The following is a 19,216-nucleotide window of genomic DNA, read 5'->3' as shown; positions in this document are numbered from 1 at the left end:
TCATATACTAGTGGGAATCTTTCATTATAGAACTTGGCTTGTATATTCCAATGATGGGCTTCCTCAAAATGCCCTAGGTCTTCGTGAGCAAGCGAGTTGGATGCACACCCACTTAGTTTCTTTTGTTGAGCTTTCATACACTTATAGCTCTAGTGCATCCGTTGCATGGCAATCCCTACTCACTCACATTGATATTTATTGATGGGCATCTCCATAGCCCGTTGATACGCCTAGTTGATGTGAGACTATCTTCTCCTTTTTTGTATTCTCCACAACCACCATTCTATTCCACCTATAGTGCTATGTCCATGGCTCACGCTCATGTATTGCGTGAAGATTGAAAAAGTTTGAGAACATCAAAAGTATGAAACAATTGCTTGGCTTGTCATCAGGGTTGTGCATGATTTAAATATTTTGTGTGATGAAGATAGAGCATAGCCAGACTATATGATTTTGTAGGGATAGCTTTCTTTAGCCATGTTATCTTGAGAAGACATGCTTACTTTGTTAGTATGCTTGAAGTATTATTATTTTTATGTCAATATTAAACTTTTGTCTTGAATCTTATGGATCTGAATATTCTTGCCACAATAAAGAGAATTACATGGATAAATATGTTAGGTAGCATTCCACATCAAAAATTCTGTTTTTATCATTTACCTACTCGAGGACGAGCAGGAATTAAGCTTGGGGATGCTGATACGTCTCCAACGTATCTATAATTTTTGATTGTTTCATGCTATTATATTATCTGTTTTGGATGTTTATGGGCTTTATTATACACTTTTATATTATTTTTGGGACTAACCTATTAACCCAGAGCCCAGTGCCAGTTTCTGTTTTTCCCTTGTTTCAGTGTTTCGCAGAAAAGGAATATCAAACAGAGTCCAAACGGAATGAAACCTTCGAGAGAGTTATTTTTGGAACGGAAGCAATCCAGAAGACTTGGGGTGTACGTAAGGGAAGCAACGAGGAAGGCACGAGGCAGGGGCGCGCGCCCACCCCCCTGGGCGCACCCTCCACCCTCGTGGGCCCCTTGTGGCTCCCCTGACGTATTTCTTCCTCCTATATATACCAATATACCCTAAAACCATCAGAGAGCATAATAGATCGGGAGTTCCGCCGCCGCAAGCCTCTGTAGCCACCAAAAACCAATCGGGACCCTGTTCCGGCACCCTGCCGGAGGGTGGATCCCTCACTGATGGCCATCTTCATCATCCCGGCGGTCTCCATGACGAGGAGGGAGTAGTTCACCCTCGGGGCTGAGGGTATGTACCAGTAGCTATGTGTGTCTTGATGTATGTCTTGCATGTGCTTATCTGTGGTGACAATGGGATATTCACGTGATCTACTTGATGTATGTTTTGGTGATCAACTTGCGGGTTCGGTGACCTTGTGAACTTATGCATAGGGGTTGGCACACGTTTTCGTCTTGACTCTCCGGTAGAAACTTTGGGGCACTCTTTGAAGTTCTTTATGTTGGTTGAATAGATGAATCTAAGATTGTGCGATGCATATCGTATAATCATACCCACGGATACTTGAGGTGACATTGGAGTATCTAGGTGACATTAGGGTTTTGGTTGATTTGTGTCTTAAGGTGTTATTCTAGTACGAACTCTATGATAGATCGAACGGAAAGAATAACTTCGTGTTATTTTACGGACTCTTGAATAGATCGATCAGAAAGGATAACTTTGAGGTGGTTTCGTACCCTACAATAATCTCTTCGTTTGTTCTCCGCTATTAGTGACTTTGGAGTGACTCTTTGTTGCATGTTGAGGGATAGTTATATGATCCAATTATGTTATTATTGTTGAGAGAACTTGCACTAGTGAAAGTATGAACCCTAGGCCTTGTTTCCTAGCATTGCAATACCGTTTACGCTCACTTTTATCGCTTGCTACCTTGCTGTTTTTATATTTTCATATTACAAATACCCATATCTACCATCCATATTGCACTTGTATCACCATCTCTTCGCCGAACTAGTGCACCTATACAATCCACCATTGTATTGGGTGTGTTGGGGACACAAGAGACTCTTTGTTATCTGGTTGCAGGGTTGTTTGAGAGAGACCATCTTCATCCTACGCCTCCCACGGATTGATAAACCTTAGGTCATCCACTTGAGGGAAATTTGCTACTGTCCTACAAACCTCTGCACTTGGAGGCCCAACAACGTCAACAAGAAGAAGGTTGCATAGTAGACATCAGTGGTGAACGTTGTTGAAGACTCTGTAGGTGTGCGAGTCCTTTCCGTAACCAAGCATAAAACCTTCATGTGCTTTCGGTGCAAATTTAGAATTGTGATGAGGATCTCTAATCCAATATTTAGCACCGAAGACTTTGAAATAACTCACTTGGGTTTTTTGTCCGTGAGGAGTTCATATGCAGTCTTCTTGAAGAATTTGTGAAGATATACCCTGTTGATGATGTGGCACGCAGTATCAATTGCCTCAATCCAGAAATGACGTGGTGTCTTGTATTCATCAAGCATAGTGCGAGCCATCTCAACAAGATTCATGTTCTTGCGCTCCACGAAGCCATTCTGCTGAGGTGTATAAGGAGCAGATAACTCATGAGTAATACCAAGTTCATCAAGATAGTCATCAAGACACGTATTCTTGAACTCAGTTCCATTGTCACTTCTGATGTGCTTGATCTTCACACCAAAGTTGGTTGAAGCCCTCGAGGAAAATTGTTTGAAGACTTCCTGCACTTCACGTTTGTAAGTGACAATATGCACCCATGTGTAACGAGAGTAATCATCAACAGTAACAAAGCCATATAGAGATGCTTCATTAGTGAATGCAGAGTAATGGTTAGGACCAAAGAGATCCATGTGAAGCAATTCAAATGGTCGAGTGGTAGTCATGATAGTCTTCGCTGGATGCTTGGCCTTGGTCATCTTTCCAGCTTCACAGGCTCCGCACAAGTGATCCTTGAGGAATTTGACATTCTCAATGCCAATGACATGCTTCTTCTTCGCGAGCGTGTGCAAGTTCCTCATGCCAGCATGACCTAGTTGTCGATGCCATAGCCAGCCTTCTGAAGCTTTTGCAAGTAGACATATAGCTGGTTGTGGTCCTGTAGAGAAATCAACAATATGCAGATCTCCTCTCCTAAAGCCTTCGAAGACTTTGGAATTGTCAGCTTCCATGATCACAACACAACGATACTTGCCAAAGATAGCAACCATATCAAGATCACAAAGCATTGAGACTGACATGAGGTTGTATCCTAAGGACTCGACAAGCATGACTTTGTCCATGTGTTGATCCTTTGAGATCGCAACCTTACCTAGACCCAATACCTTGCTTTTGCCTTTGTCAGCGAAGATGATATTCTTCAGATGCGATGAAGATAAGGGAACATCCATCAATAGATTCTTGTCACCAGTCATGTGATTCGTACATCCGCTATCGAGGACCCACTCAGTGGCTTTGGGTAGATCATCCTGCAGATGAATTAGAGCAACTTACGAACTCATATACTTCATCAGTGAAGAATATGACATCAATTTCAACAGATCAATTTCATCAAGCAATAGAACAGATAAAGCAGTAGGAGGACGTGAGAAATGAGAATTCATTTCTTCATGATTACCCTGCGTCCTTTCAGGCACTTTTCAGGTCTAGCAAATTCTTCAGACGTTTAAGCACGTCTGGAGACCTGACCCTGCATAAGAGATTAGTTCTTTTTCTTCACCACCCACATCTGAAGGGGTGGCAAAGAGTTCATCATTCTGCGAGCTCCATAAGAGAAAGGTGGCATAGAAGCCAACCCACTTCGTTTCACATAAGAGGAGTTAGGGTAAGCATATGAGTAAGCAGAGAAATTCTTCGAGGACTTATGAACATAATGGTTAGAAGAATAATGCTCATATTCATAGCCCTTAAATCTTCCCTGTGAAACAGAAGTGTTAGCACGATGATGTTCATATGAGGACTTTGATCCTTTTGAGGAATTTGATCCACTTGAGGAATTCGGTCCGTATGAGGACTTGGATCCATATGAAGAATTTGATCTGGGGTTCCTATTCTTCACAGGTGGTGTCATGATGACATTCACCTGAAGACTTTCAAGCCACCTTTTGGGAACCCAGATTTTCTTCATAGGGGAACCGTTCTTGCAGTTAGTGCCAACATATCTATCAAATACTTCACCGTTCTGATTTTTGAACAGTTTATAGTTGGAGTCAAATGACTCATCAGAAGAATGAGGAGATTCACATGTAAAGCCAGATAAAGTAGATGGATCTACTGGAGGTCCCTTTGCAGCAACCCATGAGGTTTTGCGATGCTGCTCAGGCTTCCAGTATGTCCCATCAGCATTGAGTTTCCTCTCAAAGGCAATACCCTCTTTCCTAGGGTTCTTGTTGAGGATCTGCTTTTTAAGCACATCACAAAGAGCCTGATGCCCTTTGAGACTTTTGTACATGCCTGTCATATACAATTCCTTCAGCCCTGCATCATCAGTGATACTAGCAATGTCCTCAGATGAGGAATTAGTGATAGCAGAGGCAGGTGAAGAATTTGTAACATTAGAAGCATTTGAACATTCAGGTGAAGAATTAGTAGATTCACGTTCAATGCACTTCAAACATGGAGGAACAAATTCTTCCTTAGCAGCGCTGATTTGTTGAGCAAGTAATGAATCGCGCTCCTTCTGAAGATCTTCATAACTCACCCTTAGCTTTTCAAGATCTTCTTGCTTTCTTTGAAGAAATTCATACGAAAGCTTCTCATGATCAGATAAGAGAGTGTTATGCTGACTTTGAAGGTTTTCAAACTTAGACTGAAGTCTCTGAAGATTTTCAGTCAAGGTTTTAGTGCGATCCATTTCTTCACCCAACATATCATCACTTTTGTCTAGCATGTTTTGAACCTTTTCAAAAGCCTTTTGTTGTTTCACAGCAATCTTAGCAAGTTTAGAGTAGCTAGGCTTGAGGTTTTCATCAGATTCATCCTCACTTGATTCAGAGGAGGGATATTTGAGTACCTTGGCACCCTTTGCCTTGAAGCAATAGGTGGGAGCGTAGTCATCATCAGCCTTGTTGTAGAAGCCATTTTCTTCAGTTTTGAAGATGGACTTGCTGACGAACAGTAGCGAGGGCTAGGCTCGCCACACCAGATTCTGACTCCTCAGATGCCTCCTCTTCCTCATGTTCCTTAGATTCAGCTTTAGAGTCCATTTCCTTGCCAATGAATGCCTGAGCCTTCTTAGAGCTGCTCTTCTTGTGAGATGAAGACTTCGAGGATTTTGATGATGAAGACTCTGAAGATTTCATCTTCTTCTTTGAGTCATCAGAACTGTAATCCTTGTACTTCTTCTTCTTTGATTCCTTTTCCCACTGAGGACAATCTTGAATGTAGTGACCAAGTTTCTTGCATTTGTGGCATAGCCTCTTCTTGTAGTCACGGGATGAGGAATCATCACTCCTTGAGGATTTTCCAAAGCGACCACGCCTTGAGAACTTCTGAAATTTCTTCACGAGCAATGCTAGCTCCTGGCTCAGTTCTTCAGGATCACCAAGGCTGCTACCAGAATCTTCACCTTCAGATTCAGAGACTGCCTTGACCTTCAGGGCGCGTGATCTGCCATAGCTCGGACCATAGAGATCTCTCTTATCAGCAAGCTGAAACTCATGAGTGTTTAGCCTCTCGAGGATATCAGCGGGATCAAGTGACTTGTAATCTCCACCTTCTTGTATCATTAGTGCCAGAGTATAAAATGAGGAATCAAGCGATCTCAGCAATTTCTTCACCACCTCGTGGTCGGTGATGTCAGTGGCACCAAGTGCTTGAAGCTCATTTGAGATGTCAGTGAGGCGATCGAAGGTTTGCTGAACATTTCATTGTCGACTCTTTTGAAGCGGTTGAAGAGATTGCGAAGAACGTCAACTCGAGAGTCACATTGTGTCGATACTCCTTCATTTACTTTAGACAGACTATCCCAGGTAAGCTTAGCAGTTTCCAAAGCACTCACTCTGCCATACTGCCCTTTACTCAGATGGCCACATATGATGTTCTTCGCTTGGGAATCGAGTTGCTTGAATCTCTTCACATCAGCAGCATTCACAGAAGGTGTGACAGAGGGAACACCATTTTCCACAACATACCAGATATCGTTGTCAATTGCCTCAAGATGCATTCGCATCTTATTCTTCCAGTAGGGGTAGTCCATCCCATCGAAGGTAGGACACCCAGCAGAGACCTTGATCATACCTGCGGTCGGCATAACTAAAACTTCAGGCGGTTAAACCAAAATCACACAGAACAAGGGAGTACCTTGCTCTGATACCAATTGAAAGTGCGTTAAGTCGACTAGAGGGGGGTGAATAGGTGATTTTTATGAATTCTTGACTGAGGAATTTCAGGGTGAGGAAATTCCTTAGCGAAGAACTACTTGCAGCAGAATAAGTACTCAGATGCAAACATAACAGGACATAAGCATGGTCATCATGATGAAATGAAAACACGCACAGAGTACAGAAAGCGTAAACACGGGATAAATAGGATGAAGACAAACTGACTGAAGAAATTGAACTGAGGAAATTGAGAAAGTCTTCAGTCAAAGCCTTCGAACAGATATGAACAAGCACACAACATACTAATGAGGAAGTGAAAGAGTTGAGGAAATAGAACCAGTAGGCTTGGTGAAGACAATGATTTGGTAGACCAGTTCCTACTGCTGTGACAGTTGTACGTCTGGTTGGAGCGGCTGGGTATTTAAACCTGAGGACACACAGTCCCGGACACACGGTCCTCACCGTATTCTCCTTGAGCTAAGGTCACACAGACCTCGCCCAATCACTCGTGGTAAGTCTTCAGGTGACTTCCAAACCTTCACAAACTCAGTCACTCGGCGATCCACAATTTTCTCTTGGATGCTCTAGACCATGACACCTAAACTTCTGGAAGATGCACAGTCTTCAAAGGTAACAAGCGCCGGATCCACGCGGGATCAATCTCTTCAGTGATGCTCAATCACTTTGGGTTTGTAGGTGTTTGGGTCTGGGTTTTCCTCACTTGATGATTTTCGCTCAAAGTCCTCGGAGGATGGGATGCTCTCAAATGACAAATGTCAGTTTCTCTCGGAGCAGCCAACCAGCTAGTGGTTGTAGGGGGTTGCTATTTATAGCCTAGGGAGCAGCCCAACATGATAAGACATAAATGCCCTTCAATGATATGACCGTTAGGTGGGTAGATATTTTGAGACAGCTGGCGCGTAGCACAGCAACGGTCGGAAATTTGACTATCAAATTCCTCAGGGCTATCATGTTCCTCACTTGTAGGCAATCCGCACTGGCAAATTCCTAACTCCTCAGTCAGAACAAATTCGTCAGAGACCAGAAGTACTTCATCTCTGTCACTGAAGAAATTGACTGAACTTCATGAGATTTCCAATGGCTTCAGTCGAAGGGATTGGTAGGTGTAGGATTTTGAGTTGAGCATCACTTGGAAAATTTAGTATTTCCTAGACCCCCTTTAACAGTACGGTGTTTCCTATGACTCAAGAAAGAGAAAATGAAGCTACGAAAACAAAATTCTTCACGCTTCATGTTCCTCATATGAATACCAAGTCTTCATGGTCACACCAGTTTCTTCACTTTCAACGTCTTTAGCAAGTCCTCAGAAATCCAAAGTCTTCAGTCGAAGACATTCATTTTTAGGGATCGACTTTCTCTGTAAATATCAAACTCCTCATAGACTTATAGACATGTGTATACTCACAAACGCATCAGTCCCTTAACCTATAAGTCTTCAATACACCAAAATCACTAAGGGGCACTAGATGCACTTACACCAGGGCAACCACTAGTGTTGCGCCTGAAGAAATTGTCAGGCCAGTTGAAGCTTCAACCGCTGTGCCTCAAGAAAATGACCATGCCAGGGCAACTGCATCAGTTGTGCCTGAAGAAAATGAACAAATTTCCTATGCTCCTCCTGCACGTACACCAAGTCCAATTCTTCCTTCTGCATCAGATGCGAAGAAGACCAAGGCTGTAGAGCGTGCAGCAGTGAAGAAAAGGAAAGCATCAACTTCATCAGATTCTTCAGCTCCGAAGAAGATGTAGAAATTGACCAGCTCTTTTGAGAATCCAATTGATGCTGTTCCAGTCTCATGCATTCCATCAAAGGAACTCGTTCCCTTTGGTGAAGACTATGCGATCCCTAGTGGATCTGATGAAGATGTTCCTTCTGCTGCTACTTCATAGCAGTTGGATGAAGAAATTGAAGTGGATACAATCCCTTCAACCCCAGTTGTCTCATCGCCCATGCCTCAGTTCACAGCTGAAGAGGCCGGCGTTGAAGAAATGAGTGAAGAAGATGAGGATGTGGACATTGGGAGCACAACACCTGTGATGAATGATGACTTTTGGGAAATTCAGCACCCCAATTCTCCCTTGTTCACTCCTTTGCAACAAATTCCTCAGTCCCCAGTGCATACCGAAGTTCAAATGGGCTCTGAAGAACCTCACCCCACTCCGTCTATTCATGACGAGATTCTAGCCGCTAGTGCTGATGAAAATTGTTGCTGAAGAATTGAAGACCCAGGCTGCCACTGAAGAAGAAACTGAAATTCCTCAGCCTGTGGATCCTGAGATTGCAATTCCTGAGGTCGTGATGCAATTGACTGACACTCCTCACCCTAAGACAAAGGATCCCTTCTCAAAGAAGCAAACTTCAAGGCTGATGACTTCTTCCACGAGCACGTGTTCTTCATGGAGTACAACCCATATGACTCTGCTCGTCTTAGAAGGAAGCGTTTCTGGACTGCCAGCCAAGCCAACTTCTATTATTCGCTGCTCTTCAACAAAGACAAAGTCTTCGACCATGAGCATATTCCTCACATGGACATGGAATCACTGCCTTGCTTCACACCAGTCCTCAGTGTTCTTCATGATGCTGGACTGCTCAACTTTTGCACTGATATTGTTGATTGGAATGAAGAGCTAATTCTTCAGTTCTATGCAACGCTGCACATCACAGGAAATAATTAAGATGTGAACTCTTGGGTGTTGGACTGGATGACAGAAAATACTCACTTCAAAGCACCGGCCTCTGAATTGCTTCATGCCCTGCCTGTCAGTCCTCCCCTTGAAGGTGCTCGTTGTATATACCATGAACCTGAGCTTACAGATCACTACATGCAAGTGTTGATGAAGCCGCTGAAGCCCGGTCAAGCCCCAAGGACCAAATTCCTCGTGAAGGAATTGCAGTATGTGCCTCGGACTGTTATCGCATTCTGACGAAGACATTGAGTCCAATCAAAGGCCACGACTCGAATGATGAAGAAGTCGTTGGCATCATGAATAATCTGCTTTTCAACATCATTCATGGCGTTTCTGTCAACTACCATGATTTCTTCATGAGGTGTAGCGACCAGACCTCAAATGGTCCGTGCTGCTGTGCACCAGTGTCATCCCTGGATCAGTAATGCTGACACGCACAGTACAAATGGAGGATTTATAACAGAGTAGCAATCACACACTTATTACATCCAAAATCTCCAAAGAGATTAAGTATGATAAATATGGCTTAAGGCCATCTAAAAACGATAACAGCGGAAGACTTGGAAGATAAGTGAGTCCATCAACTCCAGCGGCATCACTGAGTATAAGACCACGACCTAAGGCACCTTACTCGTCGTCTGAAAAGTCTGCAACATGAAACGTTGCAGCCCGAAAACGGGTCAGCACATAGAATATGCTGGCAATGTAACACATAGAGAGTAATGAACAGTAATAATGCTATACTACATGCATATATGGCTGGTGGAAAGCTCTATGGTTACAGTTTTGCGAAAAGCCAATTTTTCCCTACTTCAAAGGAATAAATTTATTTAACTATCATGGTGGTTGTTAAACATTGAGATGGTTGACAGCATCTCAATCCTAATTAAAAATCATCAATAACCCAACAAAATTAATTAAAAGTTAACATGGTGATGAGATTCACATGATAATCCAAGTACTAGATACTCAAGTTGTCCATAACCGGGGACACGGCTAACCATGATTAGTTTGTACACTCTGGAGAGGTTTGTGCACTTTTCCCCACAAGACTCGATCGCCTCCGCTTGATTCTCGCACTACATGATGTTTGAGAAACGGATGACCGAGACACAGTCTTTCAGAAGTGTTTGCACCTTACGTATGGGTAGACAGTTACACCTACTTTCCCCTACATCTGCTAGTCTACCACTGTAAGAGTTCACACAACTTAGTCAACTATGCTAGAGCCCATAATAGCTTGCAGCTGCACATGGAAGTTTCTAGCATGAATAATCTTATGATCCCTTTGAACCTGGGTGGCGGTCCAAAAGAAAAACAGGCAATCCTGGAATACCCAGGTACCTCAATCCACCCAGATGTGAGTTTTAGTTGCCACCTTAAGTAAACCATTAATTATCATTCTCACATCTGTCATGAATATCTCTCAAACCCAATCCACGTCTACGAGCATAGCATGGCAATATAATAGCAAACGTAGAAGTAACTCCCAAGGGTTTGATAAAAGAACAGGTAATAGGTACTACCTCAATTACTTCCCAATACCCACAATTTAATTAGATCCTAATCTGTAGCGACCAGACCTCAAATGGTCCGTGCTGCTGTGCACCAGTGTCATCCCTGGATCAGTAATGCTGACACGCACAGTACAAATGGAGGATTTATAACAGAGTAGCAATCACACACTTATTACATTGATATCTCCAAAGAGATTAAGTATGATAAACATGGCTTAAGGCCATCTAATAACGATAACAGCGGAAGACTTGGAAGATAAGTGAGTCCATCAACTCCAGCGGCATCACTGAGTATAAGACCACGACCTAAGGCACCTTACTCGTCGTCTGAAAAGTCTGCAACATGAAACGTTGCAGCCCGAAAACGGGTCAGCACATAGAATATGCTGGCAATGTAACACATAGAGAATAATGAACAATAACAATGCTATACTACATGCATATATGGCTGGTGGAAAACTCTATGGTTACAATTTTGCGAAAAGCCAATTTTATCCTACTTCAAAGGAATAAATTTTATTTAACTATCATGGTGGTTGTGAAACATTGAGATGGTTGACAGCATCTCAATCCCAATTAAATGTCATTAATAACCCAACAAAATTAATTAGAAGTAACATAGTGATGAGATTCACATGATAATCCAAGTACTAGATACTCAAGTTGTCCATAACCGGGGACACGGCTAACCATGATTAGTTTGTACACTCTGCAGAGGTTTGTGCACTTTTCCCCACAAGACTTGATCTCCTCCGTTGGATTACTCGCACTACATGGTGTTTGAGTAACGGATGACCAAGACACAGTCTTTCAGAAGTGTTTGCACCTTACGTATGGGTAGACAGTTACACCTACTTTCCCCTACATCTGCTAGTCTACCACTGTAAGAGTTCACACAACTTAGTCAACTATGCTAGAGCCCATAATAGCTTGAGGCTGCACACGGAAGTTTCTAGCATGAATAGTCTTATGATCCCTTTGAACCTGGGTGGCGGTCCAAAAGAAAACAGGCAATCCTGGAATACCCAGGTACCTCAATCCACCCAGATGTGAGTTTAAGTTGCCACCTTAAGTAAACCATTAATTAACAATCTCACATCTGTCATGAATTTCACTCAAACCCAATCCACGTCTACGAGCATAGCATGGCAATAATAATAGCAACTTAGAAGTAACTCCCAAGTGTTTGATAAGAAAAACAGGTAATAGGTACTACCTCAACTACTTCCCAATACCCACAATTTAATTAGATCCTAATCATGCAAGTGTTTGAGGAAAACAGATCTAATGCAATAAAAACTGGGTATGGAAGGTATATGATCAAAGTGTTACTTGCCTTGCTGATGATCCGCAAAACCTAGCGATTCGAAGTAACAAGCGGCACACTCCGGATACTCTATCGCAAACAAACAAGCATACAATCAGTACTCATCTAATGCACAGGTAAAACTCGAATGAAAGATCCAACCAGAAAATTCAACTTAAGAACTCTGGTTTGCAAAAAAAAATCAACTCGAAAGAAGCAACGAAAGTCAAACGGCGAAAGAAAGAAACTTCGTTTGCTAATCTGGATCTAGGTCAAATTTTACTGTAGCAAAAAACTTGTTTGAGTAGGTTAAACGGAAAGAGAATTTCGAGACGAAACTCTAGGCGCTTGAATCGCCTGATTCCGATAAACGAGCGAGAAGTTAAACAGAATCGAAAATTCGATCAGAAATCGAATCTGAGAAAATAACGAGAAAATCCGACGAAAAAGAAAAACGGACGAACGGTTAAATAACGGACGTTCGTTAACAGAGAAAAACCGACGAACGCGTTCGTCGAAACGAACGGTTCGGTGAACGCTCGTAAAATAATAAAACCAAAAAAAACCGATCTAGGGTTTTTTTTAAAAACGAAAACCGGCAAAGTCAACGGGCGGCGGCAGTACCTCGTCGGGCTCCGGCGAGGACTTCCGACGGGGCTCGGGCTTGGTGGCGGGGTGCGGAGCTCGGGGGGGCGACTCCGGCGACGAGGGGCGGCGGCTCCGGCGACTCCCGGCGGCGGCGGCGGGCAAGTGCGGGCGGCGGCGCTCGGCGAGATGAGGGGCGGCGGCGGCGGCTCGAGGTGAGGAAAGAGAGAGGGGGGCTATATATAGGAGGAGGAGGGGGCGGTGCCTTGGCGAGGGGGCAAGGGCGGCGGGCGGCGGCGTAGCCAGCCGGGACTCGGGCGGCGGTCCCGTCTCCGGGGCGTAGACGACGGGGCGGCGGGGCTGGGCCGTCGGCTGGGCCTTTGGCCCAGTCGGCGCGCGGGCGGATTTTTTTTTTAAATAAGTTCCGCGAAAAAAAAATTACGTAGAAAAATAAATAAAAAACAGAAAAATATGAAATAAATTTTCCCCGTCTAGTTAGAAAATCTAAAATAGGGTGAACATTTTTTAACACAAAATAAATATTTTGAAAACATGCAATATTTTTAATGCAATAAAAATTGCAAATAAATTCCAAATAATGATTTTAACATTTTCCTCCAGTATTTCAATTGTTTTGGAGAAGTCATATTTTCTCCTCTCATTTATTTTAAAAATGAAATATTTTTCCGGAGAGAAAAATAATTAAAACCAAAATCCTCGTCTTATTATTTGATGAAAATCAAATATGAAAATTCGAGAAAAATCCCCAACTCTCTCCGAGGGTCCTTGAGTTGCTTAGGATTTATCGAGGATTTGTCAAAATGCAATAAAACATGATATGCAATGATGATCTATGTATAACATACCAAATTGAAAATTTGGGATGTGACATAATCATGCAATGTTTGAGGAATAGATCTAATGCAATAAAAACTGGGTATGGAAGGTATATGATCAAAGTGCTACTTGCCTTGCTGATGATCCGCGAAACCTAGCGATTCGAAGTAACAAGCGGCACACTCCGGGTACTCTATCGCAAACAAACAAGCAAACAATAAGTACTCATCTAATGCACAGGTAAAACTCGAATGAAAGATCCAACCAGAAAGTTCAACTTAAGAACTCCGGTTTGCAAAAAGAATCAACTCGAACGAAGCAACGAAAGTCAAACTGCGAAAGAAACAAGCTTCGTTTACTAATCTGGATCTAGGTCAAATTTTATAGTAGCAAAAACTTGTTTGAGTAGGTTAACGGAAAGAGAATTCCGAGACGAAACTCTAGGCGCTTGAATCGCCTGATTCCGATAAACGAGCGAAAAGTTAAACAGAAACGAAGATTCGATCAGAAATCGAATCTGAGAAAATCGCGGAAAAATCCGTCGAAAAAGAAAAACGGACGAACGGTTAAAGAACGGACGTTCGTTAACAGAGAAAATCCGACGAACGCGTTCGCTAAAACGAACGTGTCGGTGAACGCTCGCAAAATAAAAAACCGAAAAAAACCGATCTAGGGTTTTTTTAAACGAACGGTTTTTTTAAACCAAAAACCGGCAAACCGAACGGCGGCGAGGTACCTCGTTGGGGGCGGGGCTCCGGCGGGGTCGGCGGGCTCCGGCGAAGGGCGGCGAGGGCGGCGGGGCTGCGGGGGTGCTCGGGGTGGGCGAGGGGCGGCGAGGGGGCGGCGTGCGGCGGCGAACGGCGGCGGCGGGGTGAGAGAAGAGGGGGGGCGGCGCTATATATATGGGGGGGGCGGAGGTGGCTTGGGGAAGGGGGCAGGCGGCGGGGTCCCGTGCTTGCCACGGACTCCGGGCGGCGGCGGCGCTCGTGCGCGAGGAGGACGACGCGGGGTGGGCCGGCACTCGGCTGGGCCTCGGCCCGGTCGGGCGGCGCGCAGTTTTTTTTTTAAATACGTTCCGCGGAAAAATATTCGTAGAAAAATAAATAAAAGTCCAAAAAAGATAAAATAAATTTTCCCCGTCTAGTTAGAAAATCTGGAATAGGGTGAACATTTTTTTGACACAAAATAAAGTTTTTGAAAACATGCAATATTTTTAATGCAATTAAAATTGCAAATAAAATCCAAATAAATTCCAATAAATGATTTTAACACCTTTCCTCCAATATTTCAATTGTTTTGGAGAAGTCATATTTTCTCCTCTCGTTTATTTTTAAAATGAAATATTTTTCCGGAGAGAAAATAATTAAAACCAAAATCCTCGTTTTGTTATTTGATGGAAATCAAATATGAAAATTCGAGAAAATCCCCAACTCTCTCCGAGGGTCCTTGAGTTGCTTAGGATTTATCGAGGATTTGTCAAAATGCAATAAAATATGATATGCAATGATGTTCTATGTATAACATACCAAATTGAAAATTTGGGATGTTACAAACCTACCCCCCTTAAGATGAATCTCGCCCTCGAGATTCGGGTTGGCTAGAAAACAGGTGGGAGTGGTCCTTCCGTAGATCTTCCTCTCGCTCCCAGGTGGCTTCATCTTCCGTGTGGTGACTCCACTGGACTTTGCAAAACTTGATAATCTTACTGCGGGTAACTCGGCTGGCATACTCAAGAATCTTAACCGGTTTCTCCTCATAGGTCAAATCACTTTCCAGCTGAATCGCTTCCAGCGGCACAGTATCTCTCAGTGGTATCTCAGCCATCTCTGCGTGGCACTTCTTCAACTGGGAGACGTGGAATACATCATGAACTCCAGACAATCCTTCGGGCAATTCCAGCTTGTAGGCAACCTCTCCCATACGTTCCAAAACTCTGTATGGTCCGATAAAACGGGGCGCTAACTTTCCCTTGACTCCAAAGCGCTTCACTCCTCGTAGTGGTGATACTCGAAGATAAACTCGGTCTCCGACTTCGTGTACTGTCTCCTTTCGTTTAGAATCAGCATAACTCTTCTGCCTGGACTGGGCTACCTTGAGCCTATCGCGAATCAACCTCACTTTCTGTTCAGACTCCTTAATCAGATCTGGTCCAAACAACTGACAGTCTCCAACTTCGTCCCATAACAACGGTGTTCTACACCTCCTTCCGTACAAAGCTTCGAAAGGGGCCATCTTCAAACTGGTCTGATAACTGTTGTTATAAGAAAACTCCGCATATGGCAAATTGTCGTCCCAACTAGATCCATAATCTAGTGCACAAGCTCTTAACATGTCCTCCAAAATCTGGTTGACTCTCTCGGTCTGTCCATCTGTCTGCGGGTGAAAAGCTGTGCTAAATTCTAGCCTGGTTCCCAATGTTTCATGTAACTGCTTCCAAAACTTCGAGGTAAATTGGGTTCCTCTGTCTGATACAATGGTCCTCGGAACTCCATGCAAACATACGATCCTGGTCATGTATATCTTTGCCAACTTAGCACTGGTGTAAGTGGTCTTCACTGGAATGAAATGAGCCACTTTCGTCAAATGGTCGACTACAACCCATATTGAGTCATAGCCTGAACGAGTCCTGGGTAATCCCGTGATAAAATCCATGCCTATTTTATCCCACTTCCATTCGGGTATCGGCAATGGTTGTAGCAATCCTGCTGGCTTCTGATGCTTTGCCTTCACTCTCTGACATACATCACAAACTGCTACATACTCAGCAATATCCTTCTTCATTCCGGTCCACCAGAAAGTATTCTTCAGATCCAAATACATCTTGGTATTCTCTGGGTGAATCGAGTACGGTGAATCATGGGCCTCTTGCAAAATCAACTTCCTGATCTCCGGATCATTTGGCACATATACACGGTCCTCAAACCATAAGGTATCGTGCTCATCCTCACGAAATCCCTTGGCTTTTCCTTTGCTCATCTTCTCCTTTATCTCTTCAATCTCCTTGTCTGTCTTCTGAGCTTCTCTGATCCTTTCCATCAAGGTAGACTGAATCTCCAATGTCGCTAAATAGCCTCTGGGGACTATTTCCAACCATAGCTCGCGAAGGTCCTCGGCTAACTCCTGAGGTAACTTTCCTGTCATGAGGGTGTTGACATGACTCTTGCGGCTCAACGCGTCTGCTACTACGTTAGCCTTTCCTGGGTGATAATGCAATCTCATATCATAATCCTTAATGAGCTCCAACCATCTCCTCTGTCTGAGATTTAACTCCTTCTGCGTGAAAATATACTTCAAACTCTTGTGATCCATATACACCTCACAATGGTTTCCGATGAGAAAATGTCTCCATGTCTTCAATGCATGCACCACGGCTGCTAACTCCAAATCGTGCGTAGCATAATTCTTCTCATGGGGTTTAAGTTGTCGTGAAGCATATGACACAACTCTTCCTTCCTGCATAAGCACTGCTCCAAGTCCTCGACGAGAAGCGTCGCAATAAACTTCATAATCCTTGCGTTGATCTGGCAGAATCAACACTGGTGATGTAACCAATCGTTTCTTCAACTCTTGGAAACTAGCTTCACATTCCTCAGTCCAATTGAACTTGGTGTCCTTCTTCAATAGCTCAGTCATGGGCTTAGCAATCTTCGAGAAATTCTCGATGAATCTCCGGTAGTATCCTGCAAGTCCAAGAAAACTCCGGATTTCTCCAACTGTCGTGGGTGATTCCCAACTTGTCACTGTATCAACCTTGGCAGGGTCTACTGCTATTCCTTCTCCCGAAATAACATGTCCAAGGAATCCAACTTCCTTCAGCCAAAATTCACACTTGCTGAACTTGGCGTATAACTGATGTTCTCTGAGCTTCTCAAGTACCAATCGCAATTGCTCCTCATGCTCTTCCTCATTCTTGGAAAAGACTAAAATATCATCAATGAACACCACGACGAACTTATCCAAAAACTCCATAAACACTTTGTTCATCAGGTTCATGAAATAGGCAGGTGCGTTAGTCAGACCAAATGACATAACCGTATACTCATACAGTCCATATCTGGTGGTAAAAGCCATCTTAGGTATATCCTGCTCTCGAATCTTTAATTGATGGTATCCTGATCGTAGATCGATCTTGGAAAATACTTTAGCTCCTTGCAGGCGGTCAAACAAATCATTGATCATCGGCAGTGGGTACTTGTTTTTGATGGTCACTTCATTCAATCCACGGTAATCAACAACCATCCTCAGCGATCCATCTTTCTTTTCCACTAGAAGTACTGGTGATCCCCAAGGTGACGAACTTGGGCGAATATAGCCTTTATCCAGTAACTCCTTGATCTGCTTCTTAATTTCCTCCAAATCTTTTGCGGGCATCCTGTACGGTCTCTTAGATATTGGCCCTGTGCCTGGCAAAAGTTCAATCAAGAACTCAATGTCTCTATCTGGTGGCATGCCTGGCAACTCTTCTGGAAATACATCTGGATAATCCTTCACCACTGGTACTTCCTCCTGTACAACTCCTGATAAGGAATTTACTTGAGTCCTCTTCGGCATATGCCGAGATACATACTTGATCCTTTTTCCTTCCGGGGTGGTAAGCAAAATCGTCTTGCTGGCACAATCGATGTTTCCTCCATACAACGATAGCCAATCCATTCCCAAAATCACTTCCAAACCTTGCGACTCCAAAACTATGAGGTCTGAGGGGAAAACATGCCTACCAATGGCCAATGGTATCTGAAAACATCCTTGGCTGGCCATATACTCTGCTCCTGGCGAGGTTACTAACATAGGGGTTCTGAGAACTTTGGTGGACAGCTTAAACTTATTCACAAACCCCTTGATATGTATGAATGCGATGCACCAGTATCGAAAAGAACGGTTGCAGTAAATGACTTAACCAAAAACTTACCTATTACTGCATCAGGCTGAGCTTCAACCTCCTCCACGCTCACGTGGTTCACATGTCCTTTGTTGAACGGGTTCGGCTTCTTCCCAGAGCTTCCATTACCATTTCCATTTTGGGCTTCAGGACATTCATTGGCATAATGTCCAGTCTTCTGGCACTTAAAGCAAGTGACTTGGCTCAGGTCCCTCTTGGCTGGGGTAGATGGGTTGGTGCGGTTCTGTCCGTTGCTTCCTCCATTCCCATTACCATTTTTAGAGCCATTATGGTTGTGCGAACTACCTCCTCCATGGGTATGCTGAAACTGTCCTCCCGGCTTCGGGGTAAATCGTGGCTTCTGCTGAGCTCCAGAGTTATACTTCCCTTGTCCATACTTCCTCTTACGGTTTTCAATCTGCTGTTGCTTCCCTTCAATCATGAGAGCTCTATCTACCAGCTCCTGGTAGTTGTTGAAGGTTGCTACCATCAACTGCATACTCAGTTCATCATTCAGTCCTTCCAAAAATTTCTCCTGCTTGGCAGCATCTGTAGCAACGTCATCTGGTGCATAACGTGCTAACTTACTGAAATCCTCCACATACTGGCCTACGGTGCGTCCTCCTTGGCGTAGGTTGCAAAACTCACGCTTCTTCATAGCCATAGCTCCTGCTGAAACATGTGCTGTACGGAAAGCTTGCTGAAACTGGTCCCATGTGACAGTGTCAATAGGGTGCGTGGCTGTATAATTCTCCCACCATGATGCTGCGGGTCCATCAAGCTGATGTGCGGCAAAACGCACTCTTTCCACATCGGTGCATCCTGCAGTGGTCAACTCCCTTCCAACTTTACGGAGCCAATCATCTGCAACAATTGGCTCGGTGCTACTGGAAAACACCGGCGGGTTTAACCTCAAGAAACGGGCTAAGTGATCAACAGGTGGTGGCGGTGGGTTGTTGTTGTTGTTGTTGTTGCCTTGGTTCTGCACTAACACTTGCATCAGGGCATTCTGTTGCTGAATCAACTGGGTGATCTCTGGTGGGAAAACAAATCCGGTGTCGCGTCTCGGA

This window comes from Aegilops tauschii, chromosome 3, assembly GCF_002575655.3.
Source record: "Aegilops tauschii subsp. strangulata cultivar AL8/78 chromosome 3, Aet v6.0, whole genome shotgun sequence".
Lineage (NCBI taxonomy): Eukaryota > Viridiplantae > Streptophyta > Magnoliopsida > Poales > Poaceae > Aegilops > Aegilops tauschii.
This window is presented reverse-complemented; position numbering follows the sequence as displayed.